Genomic DNA, 15,295 nt, shown 5'->3' on the forward strand with positions numbered 1-15,295 from the left:
TCGTTCTCGTGGTGCGAGGAAGCTCGAGCTTCCCCTTGTGTCAATGTGGCGAATGGGGAACGTTCGTGAGAGCTTAATGGGACTGCTGGAAATGCCAAAGAGGAATTTAGCATGGAAGAAAAGATGTCCGAGAAATTCATATTCAGAGCCAAATATTCATTCAAACCGCAACCATCTGACCCACTCGTTGTTGTAGGAAGTTTACACGCAGGGTGGAGGACAGGTGAAAATAAAATGAAGTTGACACGAAGACCGGTCCAGTGCAGCTGGTGAGTGGGTCCAGACATCGAAGGGCATCACAAACCTGTTATTGCTCCATCTCACACGGCTGCAGTCGCTCGTCCCTCTGAGAAGTGGCGCCAGTGCTTAATGGCAAGGACGCAAGTTGTACAGCAAGTAATTCCTGATCGAAGCCTAATTCAACACCTGGAACATTACGACTGATTTCACACGGTTCAAACCCACCCTCCTCCATTCCAAGTGAGATAGTTTTTTGTGAGGTTGGAGCCATTTGTGAGAAGAAGAGGAACAGGCTGACTGGAGAAAGTGCACAGAAACTTTGTTTTCTGCATTTCAACTTGCACCTCTTAAATTGGGATTACTGAACTTAAGCTAAACAGAAATGCTGCTGTTAACAAGTGCACGAAAACTTTTCCTTTATTGAGGTTTTTAAGAGTTTGAATTATTTGTTTTTGTGTGGACAATTAATTTTGTTGATGATAAATTTACTGATTTAAGAGAACAAGATGTCTAGTGCAGACCTGCTGAAGAAAATGCTGCTGTACACACAAATGCCCAAAGACGTTTTCTTTTCAATTATTCTGCAAAGTCTTTCCAACTTTTTTTGCTTTGGTTTTGTACGTTTTCTTGCTTATAAACATGAGTGGCAGACTAACTGGAAATAAATGCTGCTGTTTGCAAGTGCAATGTACTTTTCTGTGTTTTTGAGTGAATAATATATTGTGTTAAATAAATTTGTTAATTTAAGTTCAACAATTTTGTGCAATTATCTTTTTTTTGGAATTAAATTATTCAATCAGATGCTTAAATCGGCATTATATCGGTCATCGGCCCCAATGCTCATCATGTTGGATGGCATCGTTCAATATTTGCATCTGTCAATCTCCAATTAGGAAATTCACCATAATCGAATTGATTCGTCCTTGTCAAACAGCCAACTTCCCTCTTCCCAACTTCCCAAGTATCTTCGTTCCCTCTCCAAGAAGTTTTGTCACTCAAGCTTTTGGGTCTCACTATCTGCCATGATCTTTCCTGGGAAAAGCACATTTCCAAGCTGGCCTCCAAAGCCAGTCGAAGACTGCGCATCCTCCGTCGTGCGAAGTCCTTCCTTGGCACATCTGAGCTCCTCACCACATACAAGGCTTTCATCTGCAGCTCAATGGAATAATGTTCCCCCCTCTGGGCTGGTGCTCCTGCCTCACACCGAGCTCGGCTTTACGCTGTTGAAACCAAAGCTTTCAGAATCATTGGAATCTCCCTCGATGAAGCTAACTCCGAGGGCCTTTCACCTACTCACCGCAGGTCGGTAGGTGGTCTTTCTGTCTTCTACCGACTCCTATCCGGCCTCCCTCCCCCAGCTCTGTCTGTGCTCTGTCTGCCAAATATTCCAAAATGACGCACAAGATCTGCCAACAACCCTCTTATGGTGAAACTGCCAAAATCAAGACTCTCTGCTCACCTTCACTCCTTCATGCCTCTTTTTTTCCACCTCTGGAACAAACTCCCTCACTCTCTTCAAACCCACTCCTCCCTCCAGGTCTTGAAAACAGCTGTTCACCACCATCTCTTATCTTCCCCCATCCAAAACCTTGATCTTTTCTACCCCTGCTAATTTCACCCCAATTCCACTTTTTTGAAATACCAACTTCTGTCCTGGAAGTCTTTGGCGTCTTTGTGTTTTATACTTCTCCCACCCCTCCCCCTCTTTCCCATGCCTCCTCCCCCCATGCCCTCTCCCTCCCACAGATCTCCCGACGTCCCTGTTCTCCACTGTTGTACTTGTGTGCTTTCCTCTCTCTCCCAATCTTGTCTCCCGCTCCCTTGATCATATGTGTTTTCGTGTCAGTTTGTTTTTATGTGATTAATGTTGGCTCTTGCATGAGCCTCGATCTTGTACACACACACACACACACAAAAAAACTTGTCCAACAAATTTCGTCTGAATCCGTCAACAAGTCTTTGCGATATCCTGTTCACAGACAGACAAACACATCGGGGTGAAAACACAACTTCGCCCACCTTCAGTGCCTGAGGTAATCGTGCAATAAAAACCCAAAACCGATCATTGAAAACAAGAATGAAATACTCATGTGCTCCCTGTCTCTCCCATCAAGCGTCAATATAGAAGACAAATCATTGTGACCAGATATAGTTCCCCAGATACAAGGACGAGAACGGCCAAACCTACCGATGCCAAGCTGAACAGTTTACCTTTTGTATCCCACTGATTGGCCTGATCTGGATTCGGTCCTGGACTAAAATTTATGAGTTTGTCATGGTCACTGATCCAACTCATTCACCAAGTTTTATCTTCACTTGGCCACAATGTTTTCAGATATTGTGGTTTGTATCACTTTTTGCCCGATCCGTCGATGGTGAGGAATCGTTAAAAATAATTTATCTGATCCAGATCCAGATTCAAATCTTACAAAAAAAAAATCTTCCACCCAACCTGTCCACCAAGTTTTTCAATTCTTCCTTGTCACATAACCAACCTGTTCCACACACACATGAAGGTGGATACTTTGGGTCCTTGGAGGGCTCTGTTCCACCTTCTGAAACCTTCATGTGAAGGTAACAACCAATAACACACACACCAAACACAGACAAATGGCTCTCTTCTCGTATTAAAGTTGGCCATCCCTGAAGCAGTGCATCAGGAGCAGCATTGGTAGTTTTGGCTTTTACTTTCTTTCATGGAATGTTTAAAAATGGTTTCCGATTAAACATTTTAAAAAAATGATTAAACCACAACTACTGGAATAAACTGCGACAACTGAACCCTGCCCCACCAACCAACTGAGGAACAAGGCCACACCCCCAGAATGGGACAAGGGGCGTGGAATCTATCAGAACCAGCAGACCACACCCCAAGCTTCGTCATTGGTTGAGCCCAACCATGGAGCGATTGGGTGGAACTCTGCGGTTGGTCGGGGTGACGACAGAGCGAAGGTTTGAGCAAGAGGAGGAAGAATCACGCTCTCTCTTGTTCTGGCTTTCGTGTGGGGTGGATGCTTTTGTCTCTGACTCTGCTGCTGCTGCCTTGTATGCGATTGTTGCGATTGTGAGGAGAATTTTCGGAGCTCGGGTAGACTTTTGCGATGGTGAGGAGGAGGTGTTAGTGGCAGTTTGTGGGTCTGTGTTGTGCTTCCCCGGACGGCAGAGGTATCCGAGGGAGGACTGACCTGAAAAAGGACCTCACGTTTGTGGTGCCGTGGAGCGGCCATCTTGTGTGCTTCCCACCTGTGGGTCTTCGAGCTTCGACGACCAGCAAGCTCCAATGTCTCGTTGAGCAAGATGAGTGCCGACCTGGAGAAAAAGAACATTGTTTTATTTTTATTTAATCTTTCCCCTTGTCTGTTTTTGTGTCTGGGTGGAGACGTCTTGCCATAGGATTTGTTTTACCTCAACATAATTTTTATCGTATTGCATTTATTTTCATCAACCCATTATTATTGTTGCATTTTCTTTGTTGTGTCTTGTTTGCATGGTGTTGGGCCCGAGGACAAAACCTGTGTGGCTTTCATCCGTGCAGGTAAGCATTTTGGTCCCGTCACACGTGTGCCAAAACGTTCCGCCAATTTTCGGCTTGATGGCCTCGGCGTAAAGACCGACCGACCGACTATCCGTCCAAGGCTGGTTCTCATCAGCCGTGGACTTGACAATATTAAGTGCATTTTGTGACATTCTAAGACAATAAATCTATTTCTTAACCTTTTACGCATGTACAGTTCTCATGTTTTAGCTCACCTGGAACGTTGTCCCGGAGAGCTTCTGTGATGGCGCGTCAGTCCGTAAACAGTTGTAACGTCTTCTCCGAAACCGCTGATGGGATTGTGACCAAACTTGGCACAAATGATATTTGGTATGTTGCAACTCAAGTTTGTGCACAGCATTAAAAAAAAAAGTTTTTGAGGGAGAGCAGTATTCCATTGAGCCTTGTATGTATGTATGTATGTATGGGTATTGTATGTATGGGTATTGAGCCTTGTATGAAAGCCTTGTATGTGGTGAGGAGCTCAGGTGTGCCAAGGAAGGACTTCGCATGACGGAGGATGCCCAGTCGGCGACTGGCTTTGGAGGCCTGCTTGGAAATGTGGTTTTCCCAGGAAAGATCATGGCAGACAGTGAGACCCAAAATTTCCCATCCCCCCCCCCCCCCCCACCCCCTCCAAATAGGTATTTGCTTTCTTCTCAGGAACTTCACATACAATTCTGATGGAACTTAACCACAACATTCCGTACATCACTTGTGATGTCGAATTATTTTACCCTCAGGATGTCATTGGTGATGTACCAAAGTTTGTTCCCGGCATTAAAAAAAAAAAAATCAAGTCTTGAGGGGTCGACTGAGGGGTTGCCCCCCAAAATAGGTATTTTTTTGTTTGTTTGTTAAAAGTCATAATTATGTTGGTTTGATTCGACATGCTGCCCTGTCTTCGAGCAACTATTGAAATTGGTGCACCTTCACTCAACCTTTGATGATGCACCTTCACTCAACCTTTGATGATGCACCTTTGATCAACCTTTGATGATGCACCTTCGATCAACCAAAATACGGTCAATGGCGAAACTCAAATACCGAATCCGCGAATGTCACAAGTGGAAACCTACACGTCATTTCTTAATTCTTTTTTCAACTCGATTTCTCTGTATTTTTTCCAAACAGCATCATTGCAATCACAAATTAATATAATAGCATTATTATAACTTTTTTTTCGTGATGTAAATTTTACGATTGAGCTGCAGACGAACACACGTGACGTAAACAAATATACCTGCCTTCTCAGGTTGGTGGGATCTCCGCGGACCATAAGCTTGCGTCTTGGGGCCCACTGATGGGTCACGACCCATGTGTTGAGAATCTCTGGTTTTCGTGTAAATCATCCACTTCGAGCGAATGACCAAAAAACAACAACAACACCACGTGATTTATTTATTTTGTATTTCTCGGCGCGTGTTCTTGGGGGATAATGGAATCTTCGAGCGCTCGGTGCGCCCTCGGTCTTGTCCCGACCTGGCTGAAGATCCAGGGTCTGTCGGAGGAGTCTCTCAGAGCCGCCATCACTGGTCTGGGGATCGAGATCTTCGGAGCTCTCTGTGCCCGAGCCGAGCCCGCTCCGGTGAGGGATCGACTGTGTTCTTTAGCCGCACGGAAGTTCACCTTCACCATGTACGTCGAGCTATGTCGGTACATGGAGTTGTGCCGTGCGGGGCGAGGATCGGAACGGAGCTTCGTGCTCGGTTTTGGTGAGGAGACCGGAGGACCTGGTGGAGTCCTGCAGATCAAGATGGAGGATTCGGCTGAAAACGAGGAAAACAACCCGGGGAATGGTGAGTCGTGGGAACTGCGGAAGTTCATGATAAATTTTACATCTCTGCCGATGTCGCTGAAGCCATTTTGTATTCGGTTTGTCCGTCCGACCGAGATAACTCGAGAACGGCTGAAGGGACCTATGTAAAACATGGTGCAGGTATGTGTAATGAGGTAAAGGTGAACTGATTACATTTTGCTATCAAAGGTCAAAGGTCAAAGGTCAGAGGTCATGTTGATTAAAAATTATGTTGCACCAACTTGTGAACAAGGAATGGGATTTTGTCTCACTCACTTCATAATACTAGGGGGCCCTAGGTCCGTTGCACCAAATTTTCATTGCTGTTCATTGCTGTTCATGGCCTTGCAGCATACCTACAAGTTGCACCTTGGGGACTTTTGGGTTTTTCGGGTCGTAAAGGACTTTTGAGTCTTTTGGGTCCTTGGGGACATTTGGGTCCTTGGTGACTTTTGGGTCAATGACTGGGTATTTTGGGTCATCTGAGTCTTTTGGGTCATCAGTCTTTTGGGTCATCGGGGATCTTTTGCGTCGTCGGACTTTTGGGTCCTCAGGAACATTTTGGCATTTTTGGTCCTCGGGGACATTTGGGTCATCGAGGACTTTTTGGGTCCTTGCAGACTTTTGGGTCATCTGGGTCCTTGGGGACATTTGGACTGGGGTCCTTGGGGACTTTTTGGGCATCTGGGTCTTTTGGGATCCATGGACTTTTGGGACATTAAGGACTTTTGGGTTCTTGGGTATTTTTGGGTCAAGGACTTTTGGGTCTTTTGGGTTATCAGAGACTTTTTGGGTCAAAAATGACGTTTTGGGTCTTTGTGGACTTTTGGGTCCTTTGGGACTGATGGGTCCTTGGGGATTTTGGGGTATTTTGGTGAAGGGCTTTTTGGGTCCTTGGGGACGTTTTGGCCGTTTGGGTCCTTGGGGACTTTTTGGGTCATTGAGGGCTTTTGGGTCTTTGGGTCATCGGGGACTTTTGGCTGAAAGAATTTTTAGGTCCTTGAGGACTTTTGAGTCATCTGGGTCTTTTAAATCCTCAAGGATTAAATGGTCTTCCAAGGTCAAAGGGGTTTTAGCAGTCTAAAGCGTTAAAAGGTACATTTGAATAGTAAGTAATTAATTAACAGATGTATATAATAAATACACAAAAAGTATGACACACACACACATACACATACACACACAACTCATCCATTTGGAGTAGACCAGCAGGAGTTCCCGGCAGGGGAAGGAGAGGGAAGGTGCGAGGATGGGAGTGGAAGGTGAGGGGAAATATATACCACACAAACATCTTTTGGGGGGGGGGGGTGGGAGGGTGGCTTTGACAGGCACCTCCGTTTTGGGGGAGAGTGGGGAGGTGGGGGGCGGGAAGGGAAGGAGGAAAAATTTTCCCGCGCAAAGAGTGCTTTAATCTCGGTGTTGTCCAGGTTAAAAGAAAAAAAAGGAAATTATAAAACCCTCTGCCACCATCACCAGGTGGTGCTACACAGTACACATTTACATTTACTCCCCTTCCCGAGCCCCCCAGACCCCTGCATGAGGCCGCGGCCACATCGCCTATGTTATCCCCCAGACAAAGTTGTATTTGTATTTGTACCCCATGTAAAGTATGAAAGTATTTATAGCTGGAATACCCAGCGTTGCTCAAGTGAAATAGAAACGTCAACATGTTTGAAATGAGGGCAAATATAATGGAAAAGCCATTGCATGCAAATAAGAATCCAGCACAAATGTCAAATCATCTTTTTACCTTTTCGTTGAATATATGCTGCTGCATGTGCTGTTGATCACGTTTCTGAGTTAAGTATGATGAGGGTTAGGAAGAAGAAGAAGAGGATTGCGTACCAACAACTTCGACCGCTTCCGGAATTGTTTGATCATTATTCTTCAAATGTCTGGTAATTGTTTTGTATTTATTGATGTGAATGTGTAGTTGAAAATAACTGTCATTAATCAAAAAGGCTTCGGCACGAAAGAGCGATGGGGAAAAAAAAAAGTATAAAAAAAAAACACAACTTCAAAAAAACAACATTCTTATTAAACTTTTTTTTGCCAAAAGCACTCCCAGGCAGTCAATGATGAACCCCTGAAACCGTTCAGCCATCTCTGAGAAAAATGGCGACACGCACGCACAGACCAACGGCTGTCTTGCATAGTAGATGTTCCATGTGTTAGCTCTTACAAGAACCTTGACTTAGCATACAAAAACAAAAATTGTTTTTGACCCTTGCTCTCAATGGTGAAGAATCACAGTTGAAAAGTTTCTGATCTGAAACCAAAATCTAATCAATTCGTCCGTGTCACACCCAACCTGTCCACAAAGTTTCATCCAAATCCATCCACAACCACAACTTTTGGGATCTTCCACTTCTGGTTCCTCAGACGAGGAAGCGTCCTTTGAGCTCTCCACATCAACATTAAGAATTTTACCATTCGTGTCTTTGTCAAATTTCCACTCGTAATTTTATTGTGTATGGGTTACTGTGTGTGAAAATCAAAGATGTCCACATCGACTCCAATACAGAGTTTTAATCCACGAGAATGCAACACATCTGCAGAAAAGTATAAAGCACTATTAAGCAAGCAACCTCAACCAAGTACAAGGCAATGGCAAGTACAAGGCATACTGTTTAATCATTCTTACCAAACTTGAAGCCAGACAATAGCAGAAATGAATCCCTTCCTCCGACAGGTGGTTTTATAGACAGTGAGCAGACGAGCGTGGATGAATAATGGAACTGCATCTTTATTGAGTGGTAAGGGAGGAGGGGGGTGGCTTGGAGATGTATTCCTTAGTTTCATATCATTCATCCACCATTTACGTTTCAGCGAGCACGCGAGATTAAATTTATAAAAGTATATAATATTGTTGCGGTTTTGAGAACCCACACTTGTCAATATCACATCATTAAAGGTTAAAGGTTGCACCCCATAGATAGGCCATATGCAACACGTAGGTCACCTTAGGATGGTAGTTATTTCTTAGTATGTGTTTAGATAAGGCCATTCCCAATAGTTGCATTTGCGTTGTGTAAAACAAATAAGAGTAGGCCCCTCGTCCATTTTGCAGCCTCCCTCCAAGCGATGCCATTAAGCGCTCTCCAGTCTGTGCCCCATCGGCCCTCCCAATTTGTCACGCTCCTTGGCCAGCAGCCTTCGCTGCCCTTGGGCTCGTTCAACCCAGCCTAATTGCCACAAGGTAAAGCCCGAAAAAAGGGGCAGAGCGCCAGGATGGAGGTGCGGCCACGTCAACCAGCCATCAAGGCGGAGCCGGTAAGCGATCATCAGCCAACCAGGGCTGAGGTAAGATTGCATGACAGGGCTTGGTTGGGGCTCCGAGAGCGTTCGCTGGCTTGGCTGATCAAAGTGCGCACGCAAGGCCCTCAACAGGACTTATGAGAAGGACTCGCTGGGGAAGGTTGACATTCAAGAGGACTTATGAGAAGGACTGATGCGATTTGGGAGGACTTGCGCAGCAGCGCTAATTTTAATGAACTTGGAGGAATTGCGCTTTACGAGAGTTGAGTAGGAGAGGGAGAGACGCGCTGTGGCGACCAGCTTACGAAGGACGAGCGCGCGGCACGCAGTGCCGAGAACTGCAGCATGCAGGACATTGGGGAAGGGGCGCTTGGAGCGAGTAATACCGGTACACATATTACATACGTGGCCAAGAGCCTTCCCCGTCACAATAATTGTCCGCTCGCGCCTACGCTACGCGGAGAGCTGTCTGCCGTCCACCATCATCGCCTGGTACGGGTCGAGGACCGGAGCCTGAACGCCATCGCCGGACCTTCCACCCTACCTTCGTCATCCCCGTGTGAGTGAATCTGAGAGTGATCGGGCCCGAGTCCAGGGAATAAGTTAAGACTGTGATTAATGCTTCAGTCACATTTGGCTCGGTGGCCGTAGGGTCTAAAAAATCTACGGCCACTAGCAATTATAGGGCGGCCGCAGTATTTCTACGGTCACACAATGTAGCAGTCACATATGTTTTTATTTTTCGGGTAGCCGCACGGGGTATTTAGAAATTGTGGAGACCGAAAACGTGGGGGTGCCGTACGGTCTTTGATTTGATGTCGCACGGTGACCTTAGGGCATCCCTGCAGCGGCCATAGAATTTTCAAGGCAACCGCAGGGGGGCCCTAAGGCGAACGTGCGGCCAGACGGACGGTAACGAGTGGGTATATATACCAGTTCTTTTTCATATGTATAATAGCACTTACAGTTGTCATGGCTACGGCTTGTCCAATTGCTACAGCCAACCTAGAAATGAAAAAAGTTATAACTCCGTGCTATTATTCCACGGTGACCGCTCCGGCCTGTAAAAGATAGCCATATGCCCTAGGGCCACCCTGAGGCCACCTCAGAAACTCTGCGGCCGCCGTACATTTCTGTCAATTTAGGGGGGGTACGGCTGCCGTATCCTAGCCGTAGAGCAAATGTGACTGAGGAGTAAGACTGCCCTGTGTACCTGCTTCTTCCTCTTTCTTGTACATTCTTTATTTTCCTCTTCTTGTACAAATTGTGAATAAATCACCGTGTTCTTTCTGGTTTCCCCTTAATCCGATCGTCCTAGTCTTTTCTCAATTGGGTAAGCATGGCATGATCCCAACCGCTATAATCGGGTTAGTCCGAGTTAACAGCTCGGATCGCGGATTGCTATCCGCTCAGCAATCTTCCATCAATATCCGTGATTCGGGCGGGAGTTATCTCATCGTTTCCTGTCAGCGTTAGTACTTAGGTAATAGCGAATCCCTAATCCTAACAACCCTACCTAACGCTGCCCGGGAAGGATGTTATAACTTCCAGGATCACGTCGGCCAGATAAGAGACAAGGGGATTAACCTCCTCCCCCCCCCCCCTTGATAAGGGGAAGGCCGCCATCGGAGATCCGCAACAATTGGTAGTCAGGAGTGGGGATTCGGAACCTGGGACTAAATTTTTTAGACCAAATTTTGGACACCAATTGTGCATATTGGCCGCAACAATTGGTGTCTGGGAGTGGGATTTGGACCCGAAGTGCACCTACCACACTGCAAATTACGAGCGGCCGAAATTTTTATTAACACCTAAATTTTAAATGGTGCCATGGATAGCCAAGGCGATCGGATGCCGGTGGGGGTAGAAGAGGAGGAAGGGTTAGAGTTAACCCAGGACCCCCAGGAAAAATTGGGAGAAAGGGAAGAGGGAATTAATGAGGGTGCGGCAGTAGGGGTTGCAGGTGAGCAAAATGGCGGCGCCTCGCACATTGCGACGAGGGCCGCGCCCGCTGCGCAAATGGGGGTGGGCGACATGCAAGCCTTCATGGTGCAGCTCATGAATGAAATGAATAAAATAAATGGTAAATTAGACACCCAAAAGGACGAGACGAAAGGCCTGGGAAACCAAATTGGGGGATTGAGTAAGGAGATGGGAGAAATGAGGGCCAATAGTGAGCAATTGGGAAACCAAATTGGGGGATTGAAAAACGATGTGGGAAACCAAATTGGGGGATTGAGAGACGGGTTAAGTAATTTGGAAAATAGAATGGGGGAGCAATTGGGAAGTCAAACTGGGGGGGTTAGAAAGCAAATTGGGGGGATTTGAAAGCCAGTTGGGGGGCCAATTGGAGGATGTGGGTGGCCAAGCCAGAGAAATGAACGAGGGGATAATGGGGTTGGAAAACAGGATGGCCACCCGAGAGAACCAGATGGAAGGAATGAAGGATGGGTTAACGGGGTTTGCAACCAGAATAGGTGGCCAAATAAAAAAGATGGGGAAAGACATTGACCGCAGGTCGAGCGGGAAAGGCACACAGGTATGCGACGGGGTAGCATGGCTTGAGGAACGCGGGGAAAGCGATACTGAGCAAAGCGCAGTTACATGGACTGGTGTAGAAATCGCGACTCGGGGTATAGAGAAGCTGACGGCCGTTGAATTAGAAAATTTTATTTTATTAGCACCAGCGGTCGTCGAGCTTAAGGAAAAAGAAATTGAAATAAAAGAAATAGTTGAAATCGGGGTTAAGAAGACGGCGGACTTAGAAAAGCAATCGCGGGAGGAAAAGATGGAATGTGTACAAAGTCTGTGTTAGCATCATGATGCCGTACTTCCTAACCCCAATGAAAGTTTGCAGCTGCGTGTGGAGAAAAGGATCCTGAAGGTAAGCCGGGCTGTATATGGCGTGAAAAGGTTTGGCGCGAAAGGGTTTTTCAGGCGCTTGGGATCCCGGCATCACCCGGGCGCTTGTGGAAAGTCCGTGGTGCACTGTATGAAAGAGAATGGCGCGCGTGTGCGAACGGCGTCGGAGCGTGAGTATGAAACCGAGAGCGAGGTAGAGAGTGAGATGGATGGAGGGAGTGTGCGAGGATACACACCGGAGATGGATGAGGAGCGTGTGCGGGTATGCACACCGGAGCGGGTGAGTGGGTATGTGCAAGAGTGCACCCCCATGAGTGTTACAGAGTACGTAACAGAGGAGAGTGCGCGAGAGTGGAACGAGAGAGAGTGAGCACGAGAGTGTGCGGTGGCAGAATTGACAATGTGTGGAGTGTATGGGAGGCGCTGGAGCGCCGCGTTTTGTGAGTATGGGAAGAGTCGCGTGTGGATGTGAGAATGCGACTCGAGCATCGACGCTGACCAGGGCAGCGCTTAGGCCGACATATAACCGACGCGAGCTTTCGGGGTGTGGTGTTCTTTGTGTGCTGCGGGGGTCGGTGGGGATCATTGCCGCGGCGCTCTTGGAAGGAGCGCCGTGCACGATTTGGGCCGGGCCCCACCCTGCATGGTCGGTGCCTCGTCGTAGCGGCGACCGGCACGATTCCGGGGGAGAAAGGCCAGGTCAGACCTTTGCCCCCTGGCGGGCGCAGTGTTCCGACCGGGTGAGGTTGGGTCATCGGGCCGGAGACCGAAGGGCTCCGTGCCGGGATGGCGCCTGGAAACCCGGCCCGAGTATGCCTCCTCCCCAGAATCAAAAATGCCGGACAGACCCAACCAACAGGAGACTGACCATCCGCATACATTGCTCGGCTTTTCGAAGCTGAGTGGTGGAAATGTATTCGCACCGAGAGGCTCAAGTGTAGTGGACAAATGGCGATAGTGTTGGGGAATAGTATCCAATGTAGAGGGATGGTAGCTCTACCATCCCTCACATCACTATTGGGGCAAAGGAGCTATAGACTTATGGGGTTTGGCGGTGAAAACTAGGCAGGGCGGGCTAGGATAATTGCAGGGATCTAGACAGATGACCATAGGAGACTTGAGATTTAAGTAGTGACATTTGGACAGGTAGAGGGGACGTAGAGAGATTAGGTGGATGTTAATGACGAGGGATGTGCTAGTGTAAAGGGATGACAGGGAAAGCACTAGTATTAGGGGAAATAGCTCGATTAAATGATGCTGTGTGTGTGAGTATGAGGATGCGCTTTATGCGCAAATGAGGAATTGAATGAGCGTCTTGGTGGTGCTGGTGAGCAAATGAGGAATTGAGAGGCTGTGTGTGTGTGTGTGTGTGTGTGTGTGTGTGTGTGTGTGTGTGTGTGTGTGTGTGTGTGTGTGTGTGTGTGTGTGTGTGTGTGTGTGTGTGTGTGTGTGTGTGTGTGTGTGGAGTATTGAGGATGTGTGTCATTGTGTTTAGAGTACCTACATAAAGAGAGTAGCGACATAGGGGGACCAGAAATTTAGGGTCACATGACTCCAGGTGCCATTTTGTTTCACACGCGATCGCGTATCAATCGCATATCGCTATGCCGCTGTGAGACTTTAGGTCTTGTTTCTTTTAGTTTCACAGTACGGTATGGTTAAGCACTTTTGATGAACGGTGAGTGCATTCCTTCAATACAGTGGAAACTGTACCTGGTGTTGTTGGATTTTTTTATTTATTCTTAGCATTTTTTATGAAACTGTAATCATGTACATTTGTGGTCGAAAACATTTTAAACTTTAAAAAAATCTCTATGAATCAGGAACCGCCAGGAACCTTCAACCAATCCCCTTTTTGTGTGTGTGTGTGTGTGTGTGTGTGTGTGTGTGTGTGTGTGTGTGTGTGTGTGTGTGTGTGTGTGTGTGTGTGTGTGTGTGTGTGTGTGTGTGTGTGTGTGTGTGTGTGTGTGTGTGTGCGCGTGCATATATGTGTGTGTATATATATATATATATATGTCTGTGTGTGTGTATATGTGTGTGTGTGTGTGTGTGTGCGCGCGTGCATATATGTGTGTGTATATATATATGTCTGTGTGTTTGTATATGTGTGTATTTGTATTATTTAATTATTTACCAAGAAGACAATATCTTTTTTTTTCTTCATTTTGCTTATAAAACTCAATAAGACATACTCGATATAATAGTACATTATTTCCAAAAACCCTATTTGTAATCATATTACCCTCAGTCATAAAATGATTTTGCCATGACAATATGTGATCTGCCATTGCCTCGACTAAGAATTTTACTTTTCTCGAGCAAACGAACTTGGGGCACCACCTTATGGACCACTTGTTTGTGACCGAGCACCACCATGGACCCCAATGTTTTGGGGCATGACTCCTTTGTTGGGAGGGGCCAAGGGCCTTGCTCACGGACCACGGTAATGTGGCACCTATGCCCAACAGGTGGACCACAATAGTCGGCCCCTGTTGGCCATAAATAACAAAACGGTCAGACAATTTTCAATTTGCAAAACAACTGACAAAAGTTTTACATTTTGAACATGTGTAACGGTAAGACGTCCTTAACTCAGAATGTCCAGCCACCAAATTATTATTTGCAAATACTTATTTCAATATTATGAAACCCCCAATAGAATTGTCTTGTTGCTAATGCACTTGTTCCATGATTGAATAATATTTTTTGTCCATGTCATGAAATGACAGAAAATAATCAAGGTTTCATCAACATACTGGTATGACAACAATTAAGTACAAATTAATTTGTCGACAGACATCGAGAATTATTTCCTTATAATTATTTATATTAGTTTAGTATTAGTACACTAATTTATATTAGTTCGTATATTAATTTATATTGGTTCACTGGCGTTGCGGCAAGCACTCGCACCGCGCGCTGGCGAGTGAAACAAAATGGCGTCGATGCGGAAGTTGTCGCTACTCTCTTTATGTAGGTACTCTAATTGTGTTGAGTGATTAACTTGCATGGTGTGCAAGTGGAGAATAGTGGTATGGAATAAATGGTGTGGAGTGATTATTGTGGAATTGGTGGAGTGGAGTGTATGGTGCGAAGGAGTGAATGGGGGGAGGATGGACCCCTGCACGAATACCCGGGGAGGGCAGTTTAAAGTTAGGTAGAGGGAGTAGGTAAATTTGTTGGATATTGACATCTGTGGTGCGGATAGTAGCAGAGTATTGCTTGGATGGGTGCGTAAGTGTGTGGAATGGCTGGGCGTGTGGTTTAATTGGTACGTATGGTAAAATGAGCACTCCACCACTGGTAGTCTGTCGGCCATGTGAGGCCGCAGGTAGGCTCTGGGAGCCAGGTAGAGTTCAGTGGGGCCCGAGGATCCTGAGGAGAGGACCCGGGTAGCCCAATGCCAGAGGGGGAATTAGTGGGGAGAGAGCCAGGAGGGCCTTCCCCAGTTAGGTACTCACGAGGAGCAGGCAAGCTCGGGAGGTGACTTCAGTGGCGGAGGTGCGCAGGTAGTTGGACCTGCTAGTGGAGCCACCCGACCCAGCCCCGAAATTGTGCGAGGGCAGAGATGGAAAAATGTGGGGAGTGAGACCCCAAAATTG

General features: G+C 46.6%; 1 protein-coding gene across 1 annotated transcript in view; it reads left to right on the plus strand.

The window, feature by feature from the left end:
- LOC137419639 (uncharacterized) overlaps positions 1-15,295 on the plus strand; it is a 175,416-nt gene that overhangs the window by 112,242 nt on the left and 47,879 nt on the right. The window lies entirely within an intron of this gene.

Source organism: Myxine glutinosa, chromosome 1 (genome assembly GCF_964187855.1).
Source record: "Myxine glutinosa chromosome 1, kmMyxGlut1.1, whole genome shotgun sequence".
Classification (NCBI taxonomy): Eukaryota; Metazoa; Chordata; class Myxini; order Myxiniformes; family Myxinidae; genus Myxine; species Myxine glutinosa.